This window comes from Mustela putorius, unplaced genomic scaffold (genome assembly GCF_011764305.1).
Source record: "Mustela putorius furo isolate JIRA1106 unplaced genomic scaffold, ASM1176430v1.1 tig00003909_pilon_pilon_pilon, whole genome shotgun sequence".
Lineage (NCBI taxonomy): Eukaryota > Metazoa > Chordata > Mammalia > Carnivora > Mustelidae > Mustela > Mustela putorius.
Genome location: NW_025422057.1, coordinates 22,026,356 through 22,053,758, shown reverse-complemented (window position 1 = coordinate 22,053,758; position 27,403 = coordinate 22,026,356). Strand labels below are relative to the sequence as shown.

At 42.1% G+C, this 27,403-nt stretch overlaps 1 protein-coding gene and 1 pseudogene across 5 annotated transcripts in view; one reads left to right on the top strand and one right to left on the bottom strand.

Moving 5' to 3' along the window:
* Positions 1-27,403, bottom strand: part of SORCS1 (sortilin related VPS10 domain containing receptor 1) — a 511,420-nt gene that overhangs the window by 357,189 nt on the left and 126,828 nt on the right. The gene's annotated exons all lie outside the window — the stretch shown is intronic.
* On the top strand, positions 716-847 carry LOC123388793 (annotated as a pseudogene).

Genomic DNA, 27,403 nt, shown 5'->3' with positions numbered 1-27,403 from the left:
CATGATCTGCAGCATCTGCATAATGGATGGAGCTTGTGGCCAGGCAGGAGGATGGCTGGCTGTGGGGGAGGCTGTGAAGGATGGAGGCCACGTCACAGAGAAGGTCCCACCTGCGGCTCAGGACCACTGTGCCTCTCATTATGTAATTAATATGGCCCTGAAGATTTGCGAAGGAGGCAGGTAAGGGAGAGGGCGGAGGGCTGAGCTTGAATGAAGAGGGAGGGAGGGAGGGAGAGAAATAGAACTACAGAAACTCACAGTTAAAAGGCCACCCATGTAACTGTAGCTAGTAATTCTGTATTGTGTAACTGGAAAGATGCTAAGAGTAGATCTCAAGCATTCTCACCACATACACACAAAGAATTAACTGTATGAGGTGACGGATATGTGAATTATTTTGATCTTGGCAATCATTCCACCATATTTATGTATATCAAATCATCACACTGTAAACTTTAATATATACACTATATACACTTAGATTTGTCAAAAAGGAAGGAATATGATTCAATTATATCTTCTATTCCTTAATCTATTTTAAATGTATGATTTACCAGTAAGTTTCCATTATAAATGTATACACAAACATTTCACCTTAATCTCCATAGTGTGTTTTACTGTATAAATAAACATTAATGTTTTTACCTAGTTAAAAAAAAAAAGTGTCACTAAATGATTTACCTTTCAATAACATCGTATTTTACAGGACACTGCAAGCTTTGCGCTGTGCCAATATCATAGCCAATGAGGTTTATCCAAAGCACGATTATTGCTAATTGAAAAAGTAAAAGTTAATGAAGAGAGTCCCAAAACCTCCCTCCAAGATAAATAAATTTTTTTTAAAAAACCCAGGCCATATTCCTTTTAAAGCTAAGAATCCTACTGTTCCTGTGTGTAATAAATTCCCATATAAAAGCTTGGATTTTTAAATAGGCCACAACAGTCATTCTCCAGTTTCCTTCTTTGGTTAATTCTTAATTATTATAATTCAGTTCAAGTGTCTGCTTTTCTGGGAAGTTCCCCTTACATTCCTCCTCTACAGGTCCCTACTTCAGGTTACAGGCAGGGTAGGTAAAAACGTGGAATACATCTCCCCCATTGTAGTCAAGGCATTTGTAAGAGAGGGAATCAATAAACCCCCAAAAGTACGCTGGTGTGAGTGTATGTGTGTGTGATTGTGTGTAAGAGCAAGAGAGAGAGAGAAAGAGAGAGAGAAAGTGATACTTCCACACATGTGGAATGTAGACTGTGTCTACACATACAAAAAAACTCTATAATGTTCATGGATGTCACTAAAAAAAAATCACAAATTCAGCGAATAATTCCAAGCAAATAGCTGAAACTTGGTCAAAGACAGGCATATAAAATTTTGCCACAGCACCATTTACAACAGGAAAAAAAAAAGGTGAACACTACACTATCTTTGAAAATAGAGGATGATTACATTATAGAAATTTCATATAATAATAATTTATGGCAGAAATTATAATTTTTGAAATTCATTTCATGAATAAAGGCTGAGTAGAGAATTTTAACTGAAATATATAGACATTTAAAAACTGCTTAAGTATAATGATCCCCAAATTGTACTTTCTCTCTTTTTTTTCTCTAGGACTACAAGTATATACCTACATATATATGACTATATATAATGTATATTGACATGGTGATTTCTTGCTGGAATGCTTGGTAATTTTTAATTTTTTTTCCTTTTTGTACTTTTCTGTCCCGTATGTATTTCCTACAATAGAAATAGTTTGCTATGGTAAACAGAGAAAAAATGTTAATGAAGTAAGATCATACAATAAAGAAAATGGCAAAATAGGCATATGATCCTGAGGCGTCTTCTGACACTAAACCTAAAGGAAGCTACAGGTCCCCTTTCTCTCTCTCCGTTAATACCTAATAACAATTGCCTGTGTGAAGACGTGAATTAGTCAGAATCAATAAATATTCCAGCTTACATACTATTGTGATCGAAAATTCTACCTGCTGTCCCTTCCTGATTTTGTGGTAATTAGTTTTTGGCTGGGGTGTGTGACCTCAGGCTGGATCTGGGGCCCCTTTCGTAAGTGCCTCACACACGGCAGCTGTTAGAATTCATATCACGAAGACTCTGAATTACTTAACTTCTGTATCTGCTATTAGGTTTCCAGTTTGCGGAACACCGTGAACTTTCAGTCATGCACTCAACACCCCACAGACCCTGTTCTAGGTCCTGGTGATAGACCATGGGTGGGAGCGAGACAGGAAAGTCTACCTTACGTCCTTCTGTCTCTGCATCCCAACTCACCCTGTCCTTAACACCTAACATTCAATAGGCCTTTGTTAAATGAATGAATAAATGAATTAAAATACATTAAATCAGAGCAACAAAAGAATCCACAGCACCACATAAACGATGGAGAAACCGAGGAAGCCCAGGAGGGCAACAAGTAGAGCTCAGAAGAATATCTTTGCAGAAAGAGAAAGAAATCAACTTTGAAAGAAGAGTACAAGAAAATGTTTCAAATTATGTTTCACAGAATTCTAGATCCTTCTATTAGCCTCATTCTTTTTAGAACTACATTTTCAGTATTCTTACTGATTATAATTAAAAACCAAATGTGCATACCAAATGTGTTCTTTACCAAATACCAACATTCCACAGGAAATCAAAGTTGTTCATTTTTCCTCCAGGTTAGGCCATTTACCTGTGATACCCTCAGTCTAAAACATCTCCTGTAATCCCTGTGTAATTATTTGGAATTTCTTGTAAATATTCATTGACTCTCAAGGTAGTAACTCTGAATGGTGATTAGATATGCTTGACACTGCTCCCAAGAAGAAGGAGAATGCTTGGCTCATCCCTGAGAATCTGGGTAGGCCTCTGACAGCTTTGAAGAGAACAGAATGTAGCAGAAGGGACACTGTGCCATCTTCCAGAGTGGGCCTTAACAAACTGTCAGCTTCCATTCCTGTCTCCTGAAACACTCTCTGGAAACTCAGCATGCATGCTAAGAGGAAGCCCAAGAAACCCCACAGAGAGGTCCCAATGAAGGTCGGGCCCTGGCTGAGCTCCCAGACAACAGCCACCACCGTCGTGCGATGGGATGCATATGAGCCATCCCGAAGAGCGATTCTCCAGGCCCAGTTACATCTCACCAGTTGGGACTGCATGGCAATGCCACTGCTAGGCCATGCCCAAATCACAGATCCATAACCAAAACATGTATGTTGGGGTTTTAGGCCATAATGTTCTGGAGTAGTTAGTCACTCAGAAATGGCTAAGTGAAATATTCTACAAGACTCTTTAAAAAAAGATTTAAAGGGGCGCCTGGGTGGCTCAGTGGGTTGAAGCCTCTGCCTTCGGCTCAGGTCATGATCCCAGGGTCCTGAGACTGAGCCCCACATCGGGCTCTCTCCTTGGCGGGGAGCCTGTTCCTCCTCTCTCTCTGCCTGCCCTTCTGCCTGCTTGTGATCTCTGTCTGCCAAATGAATAAATAAAATCTTAAAAAAAATTTTTAAATATCAGACCTGTGCTGGTCCATTATACAGGAGTATACTAAAGCGAATGAACTATTCTCTGTGCTGAGAACCACTCAAGGCTCAGGCCCTTGTTAGGACTGTTTGATACGTGTGCGATCACAAGTGATGACACAATTGACTCTGGACCAGCACAGGGTTAGGGGCACTGATCCCCAAGCAGTCAAAAAAATCCATGTATAACTTATGACTCTCCAAAACTAAGCCACCAAAGGCAACTAATGACCGGAAGCCTTACCAATAACAAAAACAGTTGATTAACACACATTTCATATGGTATATATATTAAATACTGGTTTTTTTTTTTTAAGTTATTTATTTATTTATTTATTTATTTATTTATTTGAGAGAGACAGCAGACACATAGGCACATGCATAAGCAGGGAGAGAGGCAAAGGGATAGAGAAAGGGAGAAGCAGACCTTCTGCCGAGCAGAGAACCCTGATGTGGGGCTCAATCTCACTGGGATCACGGCCTGAGCTGAAGGCAGACGCTTAACCGAATGAGCCACCCAGGCTCCCTTTAAAAAGTGTCTTCTTACAATAAAGTAAACTAGAGAAAAAAATGTCATGAAGAAAATCATAAGAAACAGAAAATACACGTACACTACTCTATGGCAAAAATTCCAAATATAAGTTGACCCATGCAGTTCGAACCCCTGTTACACAAGGGTCAGCGGTACAACATAACATATTCCTATAGGATTTCAGCGCTTATTTAAGTTTTAGGTCTTCTTATGATAACAACTCTAAAATTTTTGTATGTTGTATAAATTTCAAGAGCATTTTATTTAGTTACTGCAGGTTAAATAATTATATTAGAAATATATCGTGACATTTATGGATAATTTTTTTAATTAGAATAGACTGCGATGACATTGATCAGTTTCAGAATGTGACAGCAATTTATACTAACATCATATGATTCTTCAATGAGCCCCAATGACAACTTCAACAGTACATAAAATAGCGCTGTCCCCAATATTTCATAAAGTCACTCATAAAAAGATAGTACAATAAGCCTTTGTCATTGGTTTCACTTTTTAAGGTGATAGAATTCCCAACCCTCGATGTAATTTATGCAGTGCAATTTGGTGTTTCAGTGTTTCAGCCAAGTCACAAGGTCATTTTTACACAAAATACAAAAGTACATCCTCGAATCTCTCAGGCCCTATTAACCATGTATATGCTATAAAGAGATGAATGTAAAAAAAAAAAATCAGACATGTTGATGAAAATGCAGTTGTGGCACTGTCCAATATAAATTGCTTCATCGGGCGCCTGGGTGGCTCAGTGGGTTAAACCGCTGCCTTCAGCTCAGGTCGTGATCTCGGGGTCCTGGGATCGAGTCCCGCGTCAGGCTCTCTGCTCAGCAGGGAGCCTGCTTCCCTCTCTCTCTCTCTGCCTGCCTCTCCATCTACTTGTGATCTCTCTCTGTCAAATAAATAAATAAAATCTTAAAATAAATAAATAAATAAATAAATAAATTGCTTCGTCACATGGAAGGAGGTGTGTCCACAACAGACAACAAGTGTATTAATCCTTGACCATGACCACTGCAGTCTGCAGTCTAAGGAAACAGATCATGTTAAAAAACACAATCAGACAGTATTTGACAACAGAGTACAGAGAGGGAGCTGAGAAAGTGAATTCCACATAGGGGATAAATCTGCCCGAGGGCAGGTTATATGGGATCATGAGAATCCAACTGTAAATGAAACTGGTTATGGTACACCTGTCTCCATCTTGCATATTTAGGTAAGTTGTGAACAGGCAAGTAGGTATCTGGGAATATTTGTTATTTGATTATTCTGTTTATACAACAGAAACTTGAGCATCTGGATCAGTTTTAGTTTTTCATTTTCTTTTCTTTCTTTTTTTTTTTTTTTAGAGAAAGATAGAGAGAGCAAGCTTGATTGGGGGAGGCGAGCAGAGGAAGAAAGAGCTTCTTAAGCAGACTCCACACCCAGCATGGAGCCCAGTGGGGCTCAAGCTCATGAACCTGAGATCATGACCTGATCTGAAATCAAGAGTCAGACACTTAGCCAAATGAACACCCAGGCGCCCTTGGATCAGATTTTTAAACATGCAATCCAGTATGGCAGAAATGTAATTACATCTGTAGAGATACTGAGAAAACAATAGGAAAATCTGTAGAACATCATGGCCCTTGCAAAAGCTATTCCCCTAGTATGTTCATGTAGCCTCTGTATCTCGCATGGGCTAACATCACTTTCTAATATGTCGTCTTCTAGCAAAACTCTGTTGGATAATGTACTGTATACTATTCACTAAATCACATACATTTAGGCAGTGAGTTCCAACTTTCATTTTTCAATGGAGTTCTTCAGCTCTTCTGAGGGAGGCAAGGTACAAGCATGAATATTTCAAGTGAGACAAGAAATCACTAATATTTTGTTTGTTTCTCTCCAACATAGAATATGGGTGCCATAAGATTCTCGTGAATCTTCTGAAGTTTTTAGTAAGTAGAACACGCGAAGTTTGACAATGCAGAGCATAACGTTTTTGAGCTTACAAACTATGGATGAGAGGCTAGAGGGAAATGGAAACGTAAAGTTTGTGGTCAGCATGCAGAGAAACATAAAATTTCCCGTTTTCACGTGTTGAGTCACTGAGAAAGTCACCAAAATACGCACAGTTTAAAAATGATTGAAAATATTACCACCTCAAAATACACAGTATGGTATTTTGCAAAACACAAAAAACTTTTAAGCTCACTGAGGAACCTATTTTTTTTTTTTTTACTTCCTTTAAGTTGGATTTTATTTATTGGAGATGTAAATAACTATTAAATGACAGCAGTGATTCAAGGCATTCAGTGGATTCAACTAGGAAGAAGATAGGAGGAAAACTCACATTTCGAGATTGACTTTGCACTGTTGAAAAATTCGTACAATGTGTTAACTCCTTACCTGTGTAGGCTAGTGTATTCTCACTTCTGGAAAACTGCACTAGTGTCCACAACCACAGCATCAAGCATATTTCCAAAAGCAGTAATAACCGTACATAACATCTGTTTTCAAATTTTTGCTCATCAAAATAACCTTGATGTTTGAAGTGGCAGATTTTATAAGCGCATGTAAATCTGAACTTCTAAATTAGTTCAATGAAATATTATTTCAATTTTTTGACAGGACGGTGCGAGATCTCCCCCAAAAGTTTCATTTATAGGGGTGCCTGGGTGGCTCAGTGGGTTAAAGCCTCTGCCTTCGGCTCAGGTCATGATCTCAGGGTCCTGGGATAGAGCCCCACATCGGGCTCTCTGCTCGGCAGGGAGCCTGCTTCCTCCTCTCTCTCTGCTTGCCTCTCTGCCTACTTGTGATCTCTGTCTGTCAAATAAATAAATAAAATCTTAAAAAAAAAAAAAAAGTTTCGTTTATAAAATGGGTTCCCAGCTAAATAAGTTTGAAAATCCACCAAGCCAGAAACATTTCAAACAGCATCTCTGCAGGACAGAATATAAAAGAAAACTCCAGCCTTACTTGGTCATGCTCCACTGATCTGAGGCGTAGTTACCTGCTCACAAGGCAGACTGTCCCCGCCCCCCGCCCGGCGCCCCGCCCCCCAGCTTTCTTTGAATGACGCTTGAAAAAGAAAATGCCATTCAGTTACACATGCTGCGTTGGTGAACATTCACTACTCGGCTCATCTTTCCGGCCGATATGTTTATCCACAGCTCTGGGATGTCAAGGATCCTGGCATCACGTCCTATCTGGCTCCTGCCTTACCACCAAGCACAAAGCTTGGACAAGCAGCCCAGCCTGGAGAGTTCAGTAGGAACAGATGGAATAATTAAGTTAACCTCAGGACTGCAGTCATTTAGGGAGGGCTCAGATCCCAGAGGAAGTCAGACATCCCTTCCCTTCTCTAAGGCAGAGCTCAAAGCTCTGGGGGACCCCAGTGGGCCACAGCAGCTTCTATTGGCAAAACCGTCTTGCATCTTTGTTTTCCTGCTGTTTGCAACGCATCTTGCGGATAATGTTTTAGCTTTTCTCACATCAGAGCTTTCAAATCAGATACTCCCACCAGAGAGAGACCAACAATGATTTTTCACACTCCCCACCCAAAAAATGTATAGGTTAACTGAACCCTATGGAAGCGAGCCTTGTTTTTCTGCGATACACACTCAGAGCTGCTCAGAATGACAAGGTTCCACCCCTGCACACTAGGCTGGGCGCAGGGAAGGGAGCAGGAGAGAAGCCAATGGTTCTGCTCTGATCACCGAGTAGTCCAGTCGGGCACTCCACAAACAGCAGCTCCTGTACGCTCCACTCCACCTTCTCGGTCCAAGACAAAACAAAGCCCGCATTTCGGGGCTGATTTTAGTGCTATGGTCCCTGTCACAGATTTTTGTCCCCGGGGGGGGGGACAAACTTTCACTTCTTATTTCTCAAACTCTTTTTCACTCCTTATTCAAATGCCGTCTCCTCGAGAGGAGCGTGCTCGTTGGAAGTCTGAGAGGGAATAAGAGATCAAACTCCCCAAAAGCAGATAACAAAAAACAAGACTGACCCCCCCCCCAAAAGAGGGAGGCACGTTCTTGTGTTTTTGTTTTTCTTTTTCTTTTTTCCTGAAGGATGTATGTTTTATTGGTTTTGCACCACACCCAGTGCTCCATGCAATCCCTGCCCTAATACCCACCACCTGGTTCCCCCAACCTTCCCACCCCCCCACACCCCTTCAAAACCCTCAGATTGTTTTTCAGAGTGCATAGTCTCTCACGGTTCTTTTTTTTTTTTTTTTTTTTTTTTTTTTTTTGTCAGAGAGCGAGCGAGAGCGAGCACAGGCAGACAGAGTGGAAGGCAGAGTCAGAGGGAGAAGCAGGCTCCCCGCGGAGCAAGGAGCCCGATGTGGGACTCGATCCCAGGATGCTGGGATCACGACCTGAGCCGAAGGCAGCTGCTTAACCAACTGAGCCACCCAGGCGTCCCTCTCTCACGGTTCTTAATAGAAATCCATGTAAGCCTCCGACAGTTGCTCCCTTTCTCTCCTGCAAACCCCGTATCCTTGCTTCTGCCCTGCAAGCCACCTAACGATTGCTCCTTTAGATGCGATGTGAACTCCCATCTGATCTTTATGGATGCAAGGGTTATCTTGTGGCTAGCCATGACCTCCTAGAGATTTCCACTTTTATGCAGATCCTGACAAGTTTCCACCCCTTAGAAGCCTGGTTCATGGACGTGTTTAAAGATTTATCAGAGAGTCTAATGGAACACAGGAGAGAACACAACAGAATGTTCCCTCTTTTCCGCAAATAGCTCCCCCTAAGGCAAAAGTCACTGTCTGCACGAGGGGTTCTCTCTCCCCAGTCTCCTTCACTATATGACACAGGGAACCAGTTAATTTACTACACTTGGAGTATTGCAGGTCAGAAGACATGGATTGAAAAGGTGAACCTGTTCAAACACAGATTTCACTATTTTATCTTTATGATGAATAGTGGGATACGGAGAAGCTCATGTCTCAAAGGGAAACAAAAATCACAAAATATGTTTACTGCTTCAGCTGCTTTCTCAGCAATATTTAACATCAGAGATTGTCTGAGGGCCACACAAGCACCGCGTGGATCTGGGCAGGCAACAGAGAAGGCGGGTATCACTGCAGTGGGTTAGGACTTCATGGATTCCTACAGTAACTTGCCTCCAATTGAAATGGGGAGATTTGCTTGGCTTCAGTTGTGCACCTGCCTTCCATACTCCACGCCATTGTTTAGCTTTAGAGAATAACCTTCAGTATCGACTGGGTTTCATTTCTCACACTCGCTTGCCGACTTTTTGGCTAGACACTTGCAGCAGACCAGCGGCGGCTGGTGGAACAGCAGTGTAGTATTACGATTAGAAGCTAACATCTTGACGCTGGACAGGTTTGGGGGGGAAAGAAAATCCCAGCAGGGACACTGACAGCTCATAGGATTATTGGGAGAAATGATGGAGATGATGACGGTATCAAACATACTAAATATTTAATAACAATAAATACAATAATGGCTAGTATTTGTTTAGCTCTTACTGTCCTAAGCACTTTCCATATATTGACTTGTTTTCACAATAACTCTGTGAGAGAGTATCATTCTCCTCATTATACATGTGATGACTAAGACATGAAGAAGTTAAGCACTTTGCATGGAGAGATTAAGTGACTTGCCTACGGTCAACATTTAATGGTGGAAGAATCAAGATTTGAGCCTAGACAACCTAGTTCCAAAATCCACGTACTCTACCACTATTTTATACATGAAAACTGTTAACAGGAGGACTGTTAGCTCATCCATGACCCTTTCTCCTCCTTCCCTGTCTTAATAATTGTACTTCTCCAAAGATACTGTGACTCATCATGTTCATGTTTTTACTTAGAACATTTCATAACATCTACTCCTCATTCCTCTCCCTCTCTCTCTCTCCATTTCCCTAACCAACTCCTATAAAATAGTAAGGGCGCAGGTCAAGTTCCCACCCCCACTAAGGAGACTGCACCTGCCTGTTCCTACTGAGTTGTTTAGTCTTCTTCTAGAACCCCTTAATACTTGTTCATGTCTCTGTCATTATCTGTCGATGTGTCCAATGCTGTCTCTCTACTGGGCTCCCAAAGAGCAGGGAAAAAGCACTGATGTCCGCATCCCAAGGGCTTGCACAGTACCTGGTACAAAGGAGGTAGCTCATTAACGTTGAACTAATGAACAAAAAGGAAGTCTAGGTCCTGCCCCTGAGCACTTGGTAGGTAGGTTCCCTTCACAACATGAAACTGCATCTGCCTCAAGTAGGTTTGGAGGAGGGCAAGGAATTGAACGTGTAAGAAAAGTTGCATAACTAACATGGCGTTTAACCCAGAGCCCAGGCTTCGTTGAAATTCAGTAAGAAGGCTTAGAGAAGGCAAAGTCAATGGCATGAAACTAGCCAGGAGCTCCACAGAGCACTGAGATAGAACCTGCCACCAAGAGGAAGGTAATTCTTCCCGAGATAACTGTGAATCCCAAGTAGCCAGCAGGAGACTAACTCTAACGTTGAAGGGGCTAATAAGAGGCTCTTACCTATATTTCCTTTCATTGCTAGCCGCCCCCTCCTGCACCAGCACTGCGAGGCTAGCAGTGAAAGGAAGCCCATCAAAAATGGGCTGTCTGCGTATTAATACGTGGTAATTAAGCCTAGATGGAACCTCAAGAGCTCTTTAGGATTATTTATTAGAAGGCACAACCATCTCAGCTCGTAGGCTCCCTCTGGCTGGTGGCTAGAAGACAGAATTAAATAAAACAGGCAATCTGCAATGACACTGTCAATGGCCTCCAGGCCTCCCACTGCCAACCCACCTGACCTTTTGCTACAAGGATGTAGGTCCAGGACGCCGAAAATTTTGTTTCTGACCAGTTAATCAGGACGAAAAGGTCTAGAAAGCGTCTAACCCATGTAACTCTTGACTCCTGCTCCTGCCAATTCAGAACCTCTAGATTCCCACAAAGAAGGCCCACTTGGCTATTTCCCATAGTCCTTTGGGGGGGATTACTTACATGTTCTCATTAAAAGAAGGAAGGAAGGGAGGGAGGGGGAGGAGGGAGGAAAAGCATAAAGAAGAAACAGGAGATTGAGTGAAGGAAAAAGGAAACATTCCCATCAAGTGGCATCCACTCTTGTCTGCTCTTTCTCTGGCTTTTGCTTAGTGCTCCAGGACACTGGCCCTCGTTCATTTCAGAGGATACGTCACACCTGTTAAATGCTTCAAAGTGGCAAAGTTTGGAAAGCTTTTCTCTGGCAAACTGCCAGGCTAGGGAATGTCAAAATGCTTCTTTCTGTCTTAGGGTCACATTCAAAAGGGAGTTGAAGTCCACCACACCTGCTTTCTGATACCTTACAGCACTGACGCTTCAAGTGGGAGGCCTGGACCAGCCACACCTGCACAATCTAGAAACTTGTTAGAAATACAAATGATCTAGCCCCAGGCCGATGCCAACAACAACAACAACACAACACTCGGGTTGGAGCCCTGCAGTCTGTGTCTTACAGAATTTCTGTAGGAAATCCTCCCTCTAGGACGCAGACATGAATTCCCAGGGGAAGAAATAACCAGTGTGGTCAGAATCATCCTTCCCCTACAAACACTGAAGCAATAAATTGTTGGATTAAAATGCCATGTGTAAGATTAGGATGGGTTCTTTCCAGGAAGCTCCTCAGATTCTCATACACACCAACTAATTTTCTAGGGCTGCCGTACCCTTTCATGACGAGACTATCCTAGATACGTCTGTATCACAGGTAGAGATGGATTAGGCTTAAGAAAAAATACTTTCATTCAATTCATTCTACAAATACTTACTGAGCATCTAATATGTGCAAGGTACTATCCCTTGGGATATATTAGTTAATAAAGCCAACACCTCTGCTGAGGTGGATGGACAGACAATATAAATGACCCTTAATCCGAAATACATTAGATGGTACGTCAAAAAGTGACCAGTGTTGCTGTCATCAGACACACGTATACACCCACACACACATACACACAAGGGGGTTAGAAGTTATAAGCGGCTTAGACATTATAAGTTTAACTACAATCAGGTTTCATTGAGAAAGTGGTGTTTAAGCAGGATTTGAAAAAAGGTGAGGGACTTAGGCATGCCAGTAATGGGGATAAAACATTGTCAGTCTAAGGTACAGCCAGTGCAAACCCTCAGAGGCAGAAGCACCTAGACATGAGCAAGGACAGTTTTCCTGGAATCATAATATGGAGAACTGGCATCTATATTTGAAAACGCTATATATACTTTGAAATAATTTTAAAATAAGAACTATAGTAATACAGTCTCTGGTCTCTGGCCTCGGAATGAACTATGGTCTTCAACAATGAGAACAGATATTTGGCATGGGATCTTCCCTATTATCGCCTTACAAACATGCGTGAGTTCAAGTTTCATTCCTATCAGTTCTGACTGTGGGTGACAAATTTATAAAGTTCTCAAAGACATAACTTTGGACTAGAAAACATCTAAGTCAAAATGGAACATTACCAGTTGATGACAAAATAGAGAAACACAATGGCTAAGAAGGTCCAAGAATGTGTTTTTTGTTTGTTTGTTTGTTTGTTTGTTTGAGAGGGACAGAGAAAGGGAGAGCAGGGGTATAGAGGGAAAGAGAGAGAGAGAATCTTGGTCAGGGCCCATGCCCAGAGCTGAGGTCGATTCAGGGCTTGATCTCCCAACCCTGAGCCAAAATCAGACAACAGACTGAGCCACCCAAAATTTAGAGGACTATACACTAGCAGATGTTTGGATTTTCTATAAATCTGTAAAAAGTAAGCAGTGTGAAAGGCTAAACCAACAGGAAAGAACAGAATTCAGAAATAGGCTCATAGTGATAGAAATGTGTGATTTATACCAACAGTACACTGTAGAAAAGTGGGGAAAAGATGGTCTCTTCTGTAAATGATGCTGGGTCAACTGGATACATTCGTATGGAAGTAAATAAATAAATCCTGACCCTTAATGTGAATCATGCACAGAAATCAATTCTAGGTGGACTGTAGATCTAAATGTGAAAGGCAAAGCAATAAAATTTCCAGAAGATAATATAAGAGAATGGCTGTCTGACCTTGGGGTAGACAAGAGATTTCTCAAACAGGACACATAAAGGGGCGCCTGGGTGGCTCAGTGGGTTAAAGCCTCTACCTTCGGCTCAGGTCATGATCTCAGGGTCCTGGGATCGAGTCCCACATGGGGCCCCCTGCTCAGCGGGGAGCCTGCTTCCTCCTCTCTTTCTCTCTCTGCCTGCCTGCTTGTGATCTCTGTCAAATAAATACATTAAAAAAAAAAAAAAAAAAAAAAACAGGACACATAAAGCACTCACCAGAAAGGCAAGGAATGGTAAACTATTTTAAAATGAGAAACTTCTACTTATCCAAAGAAACCATGAACAGTGTAAAAAGGGAAGGAAGGCGTCAAGTGCGAAAAGACAGCTGCAATATATGTAATTGATAAGGGACTTATATCTAGAATATATAAAGAATCCCTCAGTCAAAAGGAAAGATTGGCTAACAAAAAAAAAAAAAAGAGGGTATGAACAAGAAGTTCACAAAAGAGGAGAAATAGGTAGCTAAGAATCATTTTAAAAATTCTTAACTTCATTATTCTTCAGGGAAATGCAAGTAAGAGCTGTCACGATACACCTGAACATACCCACAAGAACAGTGAAGATCAGAAAGACTTGAAAAATGTAGTGTTGGTGAAATGTAGTTCCAGTGACACCACCAGGAGGGGTATGATTATTGGTTTAACTACTTTGGAAAACTCTTTGGCAGTGTTTATTAAAAGTGAACAGTGCGGGGGCCTGGGCGGCTCAGTCGGTTAAGCGTCCAACTCTAAGTTTGGGCTCAAGCCATGATTTCATGGGTCAAGATATCAAGTCCCGGGCAGGTCTCTTCACTCAGCAGGGAGTCGGCTTCAAATTCTCTCCCTTTACCCCTCTCCCCATTCACACGCTCTCCCGCTCTCTTTCACACTCTCTCTTTAAAATATAAATTAATACATCTTTTAAAAAATAAAAATAAGGGGCGCCTGGGTGGCTCAGTGGGTTAAGCCTCTACCTTCGGCTCAGGTCATGATCCCAGGGGCCTGGGATCGAGTCCCGCATAGGGCTCTCTGCTCAGCAGGGAGCCTGCTTCTCCTCATCTCTCTCTCTGTCTGTCTCTCTGCCTATTTGTGATCTCTCTCTCTGTCAAATAAATAAACAAAATCTTTTAAAAAAATAAATAAAAAAAAAAATAAAAATAAAAGTGAACAGTGCTTACTCCATAACCTAGAAATCCCATGGCTCAATATATCCAACAAAAATTCATATAATGGGATGCTAAAAGACAGATGTGAGAATGTTCACTTCAGCATTATTTACAGTGCACAAAAACGAGAAACGATTCACACGTCCACAAGCAGCAAAACCGATAAACTGATGGTCGAATATTTATACAACAGAATACTGCAATCGGTAAAATGAGCAAATCAGCCCCACATGAAACAAACAGCAATAAATCTTAGAGTCACAATTCTGTTCAAAAGAAACCAGACATGGCATAATATGGAGCGTCTAATTCAATTTACAGAAAGAAAAAGAACAGGCAAAATCTGAACAACCTTCGGAGTCGAAAGTCAGGAGAGGAGTTAGCTTTGACAATCGAGGTCAGAACGGACCTGGGCTTCTGGCATGCTGGGAATGCTCTGTCTGTTCACAAGGGTGGTAGTTTTATAGGCACATTCTGTTTGTGAGAATTCACTGAGCAGTGAGTTCATGATTTGCACATTTTCATGTGCATGTGTCCTATTTTAATAAGAAAATAGATTGTCAAAACCAGAAGAAAAAATAAATACAGACTTAGGACAAAGCAGTTTGGTGGAAAGAACACCAAACCAAAAAAACAAACAAACAAAAAACCCCACAAAACTGGAATTTCTGAGTTTTAGCCCCAGCTCTGTTATTTAAGAGCTTCATAAATTTGGGTAACTCACTTCACCAATCCAAACTTTGGTTTCCTCAACTGTGAGGGCAATCCCCACCCAACTCACAGCGTAGCTGAAAATACTAAATGAGATAATTGTGAACTGTTTTGTAGACTCTTCAGCATCACATAAACATACAATGCAGACTAGTGGGTAAATTGTAGATTTAGAATATAGAGCTAGATTATAAACTGTAAATAAACTGTAAAAATCAGGATTGTCATTATAACTACTAGTTTCAGCTTATTATTGTTGTTGTTAACATTTGAATGTCTTGCAATCCTTGGCTCAATCCTTGACAGCAACAACAGAGTGAAGGTAAGAAGTAGCTGCTGTTCTTTCAATGGATCATATAGTCACAGGCTCACCACAGCCTCCACATTCATTTTTATGGCAAAACTGGTTATAATAGGAAGAGGAGTCCGTGAACCACAAAACACAGTATTATAAAAATTGCATTTTAACTTGTCTAAATCAGAAAAGGCAATTGGTTTGCAGAATTCCAGACTGACTTCGGGTTCAGTCAGGGTCTGCTGACTGGGAACTCGTTCTCTCTGCCAATCCCTTTTCCTGTGCTACATATTTCAGTCTCTGCAGGCTCCTTCTAGAAGTCATCCCTTTTAAAGCCCTAACAACCCAAGTGGGGAAAATGCCATTCAATCAAAATGTATCACTGGAATTTCCCAAATGCCAAATGTAAGTACAGAGGGGCTGTGCTTTCTGTCCCAACAGCAGGCATCTGTCAGCCGTGCACTGCATGCGGTATGCTGTGCCAAGCCCACTGGGGTGTGACTCTGCCCTTTTGAAGCTTATGATCTACTTAGGGAGGCAGCTTCAACACAGGAATCTGTTGGACCAACAAGGAAAGTAAATGCCAGAACAAGAGGTACAAAAAGGGTGAGTGCTCTAGGGTTCCAAGAAGGAGCAATCACTGGAAACTACAGAAAATCCGAGAAGGCTTTTCAGAAGTAATGCAGTCATTGAAGATACAGATCCAAAATCCAATAAGCCAAGGCCATACTGTTCCCTCGTCCTAGGGAGAGTCGCCCCATGTCCCCTATGGCGATGACCACTGAGCTCAAGTCAATTTGGGATGTGCTTTTATCTCAAATTATCCAAGTCACTCTGCCCAGAAAGAAGGACTAAAAGGAGCCATGAATAGGACAAATGCCTTTACCTTTTATGCTAATAAATGTGTAGCCTCTAATCTCTGGATTTCACTAATGGGCTTAAAAAAAAAAAAAAAAAGCTCTTTTGGTTAGAATTTCATGTAGCAAATGGACAGCAGGATGGAATTAGAATAACCCCGAAGTGATTTGACCTATAAAATTTGTTCAAAACCCACTCCCTGATGCATTGCCAGGATTCACTGTCCTCCGCAATGCTTGGGGGCGGGGTGGGGGGCGGGGGAGAATGTATTATGTCCGTATGTCTGAGACCTTTCACTTTCGTTCCTATAGATGCTGGCTTATTAAAGACCCCAAACCATTCTTCAGTGAGGAAGTCTGTTTAGGTTTTGCGTTCCTACATCTTTTTTGTGACTAACGCCATCAACGAACACTGATGCAATCAAGGGGTCTCAGAGGCACTGTAAGGGAAGTCTTTCCAGGGCTCATTTTTGTACCTAAGCCCTCAGATGGTGCAGAAAACAAATACACTAAATCTATGGGTCATAGGTCTCGTCCTTACACATTTAGAGACAAACCTCTCTAATGGATTTTGGAAGCCATGCAAAATTTCATACTTTTGATTGGATTTGGAGAAAGTAAATTTAAGAAATTTTGAACAACAGAGGGCAGTAATCTCTAAACTTCCCAGGCAAAAGACTTTGTTGTTGTTGTTGCTGTTGTTCCCAGAGGGAACTAAATTCTCAACAAAACCTACTTTATCCCTCCCCACTGCAGCCTCTCTGCATATGTACAATAGAACGTTCATTTGGGTAACTGAGATTTTTCTCTCTCCATTAGAATTTAAAAAGGGAAGAACACCCTGATATTTACTGAGTGTCTACTACGTGCCCATTGTCTTACATACAAAATCTCAATGAATGTTCATAATTAAAGAAAAGTAGATGGGTACAGACTCAGAGAAGCTACCAGAATACCAGTCTAGTTTAAGCTGAGGGCTGGTTTGTGCATGTTTGTGTACGTGAGTGTGTAATTCAACCTGTCAGAACAACAGAGCAGTGGGTCAGACGTCAGGGTGCCCAAACCCACCTGGTAAACATGCAGGTTCCTAAGCCCCACCCTCAACATTCTGATTCAGGGCGTGGTGAGAAAGGAGCACAACCACCCCAAGTAGTCCCCCTCAAGTTGAGCAGACCACACTTGAGACACTTTTCATAAAAGCAAGAGCCTAATAAGGAAGAGCCTGGCCTCCAAGATCGGAAGTCTGAGTTTGAACCCTGATATGGCGCAGACTCAGAGAGGTCAGGTGGTCCCTGTGTCCAAGTTCACGGTGAAGTGCTCAGGAAATGGAACACAGTAGTAACCACCTCTAGGGGTATTGTGAGGGTTTTGTCAGGTGATGTATGTAAATCCGGGAATCTGGAACATGGCATACCTGTAGCCACCATTTCCTGAGCTCCTGCACTAGCTATAGGCCAGGAAGCTCGTCATTCTGAGTCACAGCCACATCCAGGTCTCTAGGTGAGGACACCTTACCATACTCTTTCATCCACACACAAAGGTTTCCAAGAAATGCTGGCTTTCCTGCCACTGAGGGAGCTAATCCAAGGCCCTTCCTGTAAGACTAACAAGTTTCCCATCATTTTCTGTCATTCTCTGTCCCCAAACTACCTTCCTGGGGCTTCAATGGGCTGCATTCATTTTAGCATTTCAGAATACAGGCAGTATCTACCTTTTCCTCCCCCACCCTGAGGCAAATCTAACTCTAGGAGACGTGTCAGGGGGAGTAGGGGCACAAAAGACACAAAACACAGCTGGGACATGAGAATTTTCACAGTCTCAGAAAATCAGGAACACAGAAATTTAAACTAACAAGTCAGGATACTGTACGATTATATATATCAAGGCAAACTGGAGACCAGAAGGTCTAGTGAAGCTTAAAACATGAAGAAACCAATCTGTTCTAAAACGAGGAGAAAGACCTCAAGGTAGCCATGGAACCTGAGTTAGGCCACAGTGGACAGAAGGGGTTTGTTGTTTGGAAACTTCCACGTTTTTACAAATGCGAAGAAAATATTATAATACTTCTCAAAGCTTTCAAAAGTGCAGTCAGAGGATGAGATATCAGTGTTATTTGGAGGTTTGCTAGGAATATAGAATTCCACATCAACCTCAGATTTCTCAAATGAGAATTTGCATTTTCACAAGATTGGCAAGGGATCTCTGTGCATTAAGTTTTGAGAGGCTGGGAATAATACGCACCCAGGCACCCATCACACAGATTCGACAGTTGCCCACAGCCTGCCCTGTTCTATGTGTACCTCAGCCTGTTTTCTCACTGTCCTCTTGGATTACTTTAAAGGAAACCCAGTATGCCCTATCACTTCATTGGTAATCGTTTCACAGGGTACATTTTTTAAAAGGCATGGTCTTTTAAAAAGAATAACTGTAAGACATTTATAACTGTAAGACATTTGCCACATCTAAAAATATAATAATTCCTGAATATCATTAAGTATTCTGGAAGCATCTGAATAGATTAGGAAGAGAAAGGATCTTCTATTTTGGAAGATTCTGCAGAGATTTACCTAGGGTGCTCGAAGCTGAGTTGTCTTCTTGGTACCGGAGAGCTGGGAAGCTGAAGAAAACCCACAAAATTACCTGACACAAAGCAGAGTATACCACCACTAACATGAGTTGTGGAAAATGACTTTTTCCAGGGGTTGTATAACGGGTCACAAAGCCAGAATCTAAAAAGTGAGGAGGGGTACATTGCTATAAATGGCTTGCCAAGGGAATAAAAGACTGAAAATGTTTAAAAGAAACAACCACAGCAAAAAACTAAACAAACAAACAAACAAAAACCAAAAACTAAAACTAAGCTTATAATAACCTGGCTGAAAATTCTCTGTCGAGTACAGAGCCTGATGTAGGGCTCGATCCCAGAACCCCAGGATCATGACCTAGAACGAAATCAAGAGTTAGCCCCTTAGCCAACAGAGCCACTCAGGTGCCTCCAAAATAGTTAATTTCTGTGTGCCGAGGGATACTCCCAGGGGAATCTCAAAACTGTGGCACATTTCAGGAAGGTAAATTCAAGTCAGAGGAAGATTATTTCCTGGAGTACCCTAGATGTAGAGTAAGGAGCTAGAACTTAGTTCCACAGGCAGTAGGAAGCCAGGGGAGTCTTTGATGGGATAAAAAGAGCCCTTCAGAAAGGTGCGTCGGACAACAGCAGTAAGAGAGAAGGTGAGCCTAAAGCAGGAGGGATTGCTGAAATAATCCTGGCCTGAAGAGATAAGCCCTGGAAGGACTGAGGGTCAACTGAATGCCAGCCTTGAGAGTGACATCAGCTCTCTTCAGACAGCCCAACAGCCCCCCTCTCTCCCACCCAGGACCCTGCGGTTGGCAACCTAAAAATCCACCATCTGCGGCAGGAATGTGACCACCCACATTAAAAGGAAATCTCAAGCATCATGGTAAAGAATAAATGACTCCAAATCTCCAGAGACGTTCAAATGAGTTTGAGAGAAGCTTCATTTACACAATGAAATGTTTCTGAGACATTTAATGAGATGGAGAAGAATGTCATTCAATGAAATTTCTTTCACAGTATTTATTTCTTCAGATGACCCCAGCAATGGATTTCTCTGGAAGAGCAACGGATTTGTTTGAAGGGAGTGCCCTGATGAAAGCTTGAAGCAGAGGCCACCTCTAAAATATTTCTTTTGTTCCAGGTGGGAAGAGAGACATAGAGAAAGAGAAGGGAAGAGTCGGGCAGGGGAGAAAAGGGAAGCACAGGGAAAAGAGAGAAAAGAGAAGACCAAGCGTGATGGTAAGAGGGAGTGTCTAGCGTGATGTGATACCTTCCCAGAACCCTTCACATCCGCAGGAAAGTTCCCAAACACACAAGACAAATGATGTGGGTGAACTTGTACATTTCTGTGGAGAAACCAATTACAGGACTGAGTGTCAGCAAGCCGGAAATCTAGCTTACGTGTGCAATTAAAATTGTGTAAGTCATATGTGACAGCACGTCTTCAAGGAATCTCTAATGAGTCCTTTCACAATAGGAGTAACTCATGCCCCAGTTCGTCTGGTTGGCAATTAAGGTGTGTGACTATCGGGTTCTCTTCTACCGGGGTGGTCCTAGAACTCCTCTCTGAAGGCATGGCAAGCAAGAGAAAGCCTGGTTACATGATTTGTGAAATATTTACTATTTAAAATAGCGCTGGGGGGAGTGAAGGGGAGCAAACGTGGAAGCCATCCAGGACCTAGCTGAGTGATGTGCCTGCTCTCACCTGGATAACGATGTTGTCAGGGCCCAACCGAGAAACAAACAGGGTGATGGCATCTCTCTATTCCTCACTAATGTCCCCACCCGAGCATCCATTTTCTCATTTACGATCTCCTTGACACTGACTCTATTTACATGGCATCGGGATTAATCAGCCCCGAGTTTTTTAGCTGCGGGAATCAGGCAATCCATGTAACTCAGCATGGCAGCGTGACATTATCACCAGCTAAGCAATATTCGTTCTGTATGATCACCGTCTCCAGGGAACCTGCTGTGTGATAGGACTTCAGGGGCTGAAGTCATAAACCATTACGCTCATCCCCGAGCAGCTGTATGACACCTTCCTCAAGGACAGCCACGAAAGCCACACAGTGGATCCTACCTGATTTATTAGCAGGATCGGCAAGGGCACTGCAGAAGTCTCAATCAGCCAATGCCGCAGGGAAATGTTCCCATCCTCCACTCGTCCGGCAGGTCCTTACACACGGATTTACCCGAGACCCAAACACAACCTATCAGCTCCATGGCAAATGGATTTCTGTCAAGGTACGGAAACCCCTGCATCACGATTATTTGTGGGCCTGTCCGTCACCCCTCCGTGAGAACATGAAGACTCAACAGAACGAGAATGGAGATTTCTTCATCTGTCTCCTCAATTTTCCCCCCGGTGTCTCGTACTTCATAACTTCTTAAACTATGTTTGGTGAGGGAATAAAAGAATGAATAAATGAGTTTTGGTGAAGGAGATAAGTTTATTTTACCAAAGAAAAAGTAAAGTTGGGGTAGAATTAAAAAAAAAAAATTATTCCTCACAAACCGAACTGATGGGCCAGTTTTGATGGGGAGGAAGGTGTTTTTCTGGATCAGCTGACTCACGCCGGATGGATTATGGGCCTCTATATCTTTACCTGGAAAAAACTATTCAGTTCAAAAGGAATTTCAAGGTTTAGGCTAACACATATTAGGTGGTAGTATTAATAGTTTCTCATCTGACAATCCTTAATGTTGAATTTCCCATCTTTTCCTCATGTGGAACAGCGGGCAGGGAATAGAAAAAAAGGTCCATATTTCAGGCAGGCTCCTACCTACACTACTTCTGATCTCTGTGATTTTGGCAATGTGTCATTTACCTTGGAGTCTCAGTTTTCTTTTCTGTCTAGACCAAATGTGATGGTAGTGCCTTCTAGACTAAGTGAATGCTATACTGAGAGTAAGAGTTCTAACATATTGCCTGGGGTAGCAGGTGCTCGCTAAGTAGAAGAAAGCACTCTTAATCTGTGTTCTTGAGAGAGATTAGCAATACATGGTTTGTGTGAAACGTTGGCTATGTTGATTAAATCCTCAGGAAACCCTTTACAACTCAACTAACAACTGTTTTAGAAAACAATTGACCAACCAACCAACCAACTGTGGGAAATAGGACCGTGAACTCTCTTAACCACGGGCTACATCCACTGGTGTAGCCCCAAGGTTCTCTTCTCCATGCAATTCTTTTCCTGTCTCTTCCCACTTCACTGGAGGGACATAACAGATTACATATGCTTCCTTCTAAATCAAAGAAGCACATGTGTGACCTTTGCCAAGTCACTTAACCTCCCTTGGCTTCTCTTTACTCTTTGTTATAAAATGAATCAGCTGGGCCAGAGAATGGCTATAGTCATTCCGGCTCAATGGTCTGTGATTCTAGGAAATGAACACTCACAGTTGCTAGATAACAAATCAAGAAGTCAGCCCAGTTAAAGATTAAAGCCAAATGAAGCCCTATAATTTTCTTAACTTTGCTCTAATGGGAAGAAGATTAATATATATTAAGCCCATAGGATGTACAGACACTGTGCTAGATGTTCTCATAAGGGATTTCAATCAATTGTTATACTTCATTAAAGCAAATTCCCTAAGGTAAGCCTGAAATTTAATTTTGTTTTTATAGAGAATGTTTGGGTCATTCATTGGCAAATTGGCATCTTTGGGTAATACTGGGAGAGTACCATAAAGGCATGTGCATTCTGCTCAGTATTCCCTCCCAACAGCCAGGGGGATGGGTTTGTTGGTTTGGAAACATATTAGTCAGGAAAAGTCACACTAAATCTACCTACTCCCCTGGGTGCCCACCAAGCCTCTTTACCATACATCACTCATGCAAGCATTGGACTGCAAGAATCAGTCCGCATCTCCTTTTCCCTGTAACTTCCCCAAATAATAGTATGTGGTAAATGTGCACAGTGAATGTTAGCTCACTCACTTTCAATAAAATCCCACAACTAAAAGGAGACCCTCTTCATTTTAAGCCTCTTTCCTAAATACTCCACAGTTCATTCAGTTAATCTAATAAATATGTACTGAACTCATATTTTCTGTCAGACCAGAGCTAGGTATTCGGGATATGGGATGAGGTAAAGAAAGTATGTCCTTGATTGGGCAGACATTCCAATTAGTGGTGGGGAACATTAATCAAATATAAGCACACACAGTTGCACATACACATACACACACAAACTCATTCTGTCTGTCCCACTCTCACTCGAGTTCTAGGCTGGTAGGTAGGCTCTTTATTCTCATATCAGAGAATTACTAGTGTTGAAAACATAAACTATATTCCAGGCAGGATGAACAGCTTGTGTGACGTCTCTGAGGCAGGAAGGAACATCGTGGCAAAGGAAGAGTTGATAGAAGGGAGGTGTGTTCAGAGTGAAACTAACGGAAGATAGTAACGAGAGCTAAGCTTTGGAGAGGCACGCAGGTCCAGAGAGGATTACCGTGGCACACAAGAACATAAAGATTCTAAAATTATGTGAACCTTTTGACACTTAAAAAAATGAAGGACATGGAGAGTGGTCTACTCTATGTTGCTTTTTTCAGTCATAAGAACATCTTTTATGCTGGTCAAATGCCAGTCCCCACATTTATTACTTAGTATCAGATGAACTCAGACAAGTCTAGTAACAGCATTATTAATAATAACAGCAATCATTTATTAAGAATGCCCAAAACCTGGGCGAAGTGCTCTACCTACATCACATGGTACTTTATCCTCCTCATCACATGATGAGGTAGGTATTATTTTGATCCCAAAAGTCACAGGTAAGAAAACAGGATTAAATATCTTGTTTGAAGTCATACAACTATTGCTCAGTAGTTGAACCACATCTAAATCCAAAATTTGTACATTCCAAAGTCCACTGTGCTTTTATCTATGCCCTCTCTGTGTCTTGGTTCTCCATACCCACAGCACTGCCGTGCAAACAAAGAGACATTACAAATAAAAAGGTATTGACATATGTTAATAAAACACTGTTTTTTTTTTTTTTAAGATTTTATTTATTTAGTTGAGAGAGAGAGAGAGTGCGCAAGCAAGCAGGGGGAGGAGCAAAGGGAGAAAGATCCGCAGACTCTACACTGAACATGAAGCCCAATGGAGGGCTTGATCCCATAATCCCGAGACCATGACCTGAGCCAAAATCAAAAGTCAGAGGTCTTACTGACTGAGCCACCCAGGCAGCCCAATAAAACTCTTTTAAATCCACTTCAAGGAAGGGGAACAGCAACTTTAATTACTCAGTATTTTTCTCTGGAGGGATAGTGAAAGATTGCAGTAAAAGCATATTCATGGCCAAACTCAACTTGGAACAGAAAAAAAGAGTTTATTGATTAATACATTAATCATTTTAAGGGCAAAACTCATTTTTACATTACACTGAAAGGATATAAAAAATATGAAAAAGAGGAATGGGCATAGAGAAAGATAATACAAGGGAAAAAGAAAGAATGACTGATAAAGAGCTAAAGAAAATTCAGGAAATCACAAACACAAAAAGAGAGCAGGAGAAATGCTGGTAAAAGGAGAAGGACCACAACATGGAGATACACGAGGCACTTGAGTCTTCAGGTGTCATTTGTGCAGCTCACCTGAATCCCGGAATCTTGCCTCTCATTGCTGTCCTCAGATAAAAATTAGAGTTCTCAACCTATTCTTTTTTCAGAAACTGGCTTGTTTCCAAATGGGAGAACTAAGTTTCCTTGAGGGGAGTTATCACCCAGGCTGAGGCAGATATTTGTGCACATGAAGTCACAGAAGTGAGAAGTGTGCTACCTCTGGCTGAAAATAAGGATGGAATAAACTCTCCTTTCCCTCACCCTTGAGGTAAGAGATCATGAAAGATCAGGAGAACTAGTTAACATGTCAATAGTGTCTCCTTCTTTCATTGCTAGGCTACCTCATTTGGTTTCATTAAAAAGTAACTTTCCAGTGATCCTTTCCAACCCCTGCCAGTTTTTTTCTTTTCCATCTCTATCACTTTTTTTTTTTTTTCTCTAGCCATGGCCTATCATACTCATCAGATTAGCCATCTGAAAGCAATTGATCATGTCCAGAATCATTTCAGGAACCAATGCCTACGGCCTGGAGGCACAGAGTAATATAATTTGGCAAACTGCCTGGAATGACTTTATTTCCATTCTTATTGAAGATGATTGACTTTTTTGGAAGGTTTCTGTGCTATTGATAGGAAAGAAGAACTTTGCATTAACAGCCTCAAAATGTGAATGACACCCAATCTCCATTTAGCCCTGGCTCTCAGGTCCTGAGGTTTAACTGCTTAGAGACCTTCTCTGGGGTTCTCTGTGACACCTGAAAGTGTATCTGTGTTCCACACCAGCCTCAGCATCTCCTCACATTTCCTCTGGTTCCCTTGTCCAACTTTTCTGCACTACGACCCTGTGTAGTTCTATCTTCCTAAGCCAGAAATCTGGACTAACCTCTGATATGTCATTTTTTCTCATCTGTCACTTGATCACGTTTAGAATCTCAGACCTCTGCATGATCCAGTGGTGCCAACAGAGAGAAAGGAGAGCCCACTGGAATCAGCAGCATCATTTGCAATGTTTTGATAGACCCAAGGGCAGAGCCTCCCTGCTTCTCTGTGGGACTGAGACTCTGAAGGATTGCCATTTGAATTGGATCTGCTATCCAGAGCTGCATTCCAGACACATAAATACACATAAGACACACAGACATACATCTATTAGTAAGAACTCTTGTGGTTCCAACAATTAACAGACACCAGATGGAACTAGAGCAAACAAAAAAGAGAAAATAGAGGGAAAGCTATTACACGCATAAAGGGGCATAGCATGGGCTGAAAGCCTTGGGGCTGAAATCAGGCATGAAAACCATGAAGAACCAAAGAGTGCTCCTTGTCCATATCTTTTCTCGATTTCTCTCCTTATTTGAATGTTCCCCCCGACCTCTTGCTCCTCAGTCCACACAGTGGGTGGAAAATGGCCTCCCCAGAACAACCACACATTCTGTCAGTTGTACAAATCAATTGTACAAATGGCTGCTCTCCCTCAGTCCCAATTCCAGTTTCCTGGGGTGGGAAACTACATTGATTTCAACCAGCTTTCATTTAGGAGAGGTAAGTCACTTACTATAAACGAGGCTCCTAGGAACCTCCTCTTGTTGTCTCCCAGATATGTGGAGATGTCTCCAGAAAACAGAGGTCCTATGAGTTGGGTAGTTCTCCACACTGCCCAATGCCAAAGGAAAAGACAACAGGGCTGTTGTTATTTGAAATTGTTCCGACAGGGGCAATCAAACTTAAGCCTCCTGCCTACCCTCCTCCTCACTTCAGACACTGCAGACCACAGCGCATCTTCAGACTCACTGCTGCAGCCATTAATCTAGAAACAAAAATTGACCACTGGAGGGATCTGTGTCACAATCACGACCAAACCTGTCTACCACAAAACCTGCCAACAGAACAAGCTCATCGTCTTCTTTTTAAAGGGAGGCATGAGTCCAAGAGTCAATATATGATATGCCCTTCTCGAATCCTGTTTCCCACCCAGCACCAGTCTCACTGCTACTAAATATGGCAACAGTGTGAATCCTGTCCAGGGCAGAGCATGGGCTGTGGAAAGTGGTTGCTACAGCCAGCAGGTGACGGTGAAGGCCTTGAACAAAAAGTGATTTATCTACAAGTAAACACTAATGTCTATGCATCAAGAACCATGTTAAGCTCTGACTTCAATTAATTAGTATGTGATCATGCAACTATTCAATACTGTAGGGGAGCCCCCGTTTTACAGAGAGAAGTACAGGTGAACAAGATTGAATACTCCTATTCCCAGTCTAAAGAATGCCTATAGGGGTACCTGGGTGGCTCAATTGGTTAAGCATCTGCCTTCGACTCAGGTCATGATCCGAGGATCTTGGGATCAAGTCCTGCATCGGGCTTCTTGCTCAGCAGGGAGCCTGCTTCTCCCTCTGCCTGCCATTTTCCCTGCTTGTGTGCTCACAAATAAATAAATAAATAAAATCTTTTCTAAAAATTTTAAAAAATAAAGAAAGCTTCTAGAGTTTAGCAGTTGTTTCCTTCCTCCTTGACGTATATAAAGTTTTGGCTGCTTTTCTTAAATCCGTACTTCACTTCCTTATTTTCTGAGCTCTGCTGTCTACAGTACAAGTGGGGTTTCTGCTTCCAGGAGAACTTTTCAGCCATGTACAGCGAAGGAGCCCGAGGCTGGTAAGCCTCCCAGATAATGAAATACGGAGTTAGGAAAGCCAGCTACATGTGGCACATTAATCACTCCTGATGCTCTGGGAGAAGTGAGATACAATTATAAGTCAGTTAATCCCTAGCTTATTGGAAGTGGGTTGGGGAGACTGTTAATCGCCATCATAAACACATTTGGAAAGAGAGTTCCACGGGACAGCTTGGAGAGAACAGAGACAGGCAGATCAATTCAACAGGAAAATCTCTTATTTGTCACATCTGGAAGCACCCAGGCTAAGTCTTAATTAGACTGCATAGAAAAGAAGGTGTCATAACCAGAACCAGTGGGAAGGGGCAAGACAGGAGCTTGAGGTGGTTGAATCAATGCATCTGGCTGGCCTCGCTCCGAGGACCAGAGGAGAGTGGTGCATGAGGAGCAAGGCCGCCTGAGGAAGTGTGGCTGAGAG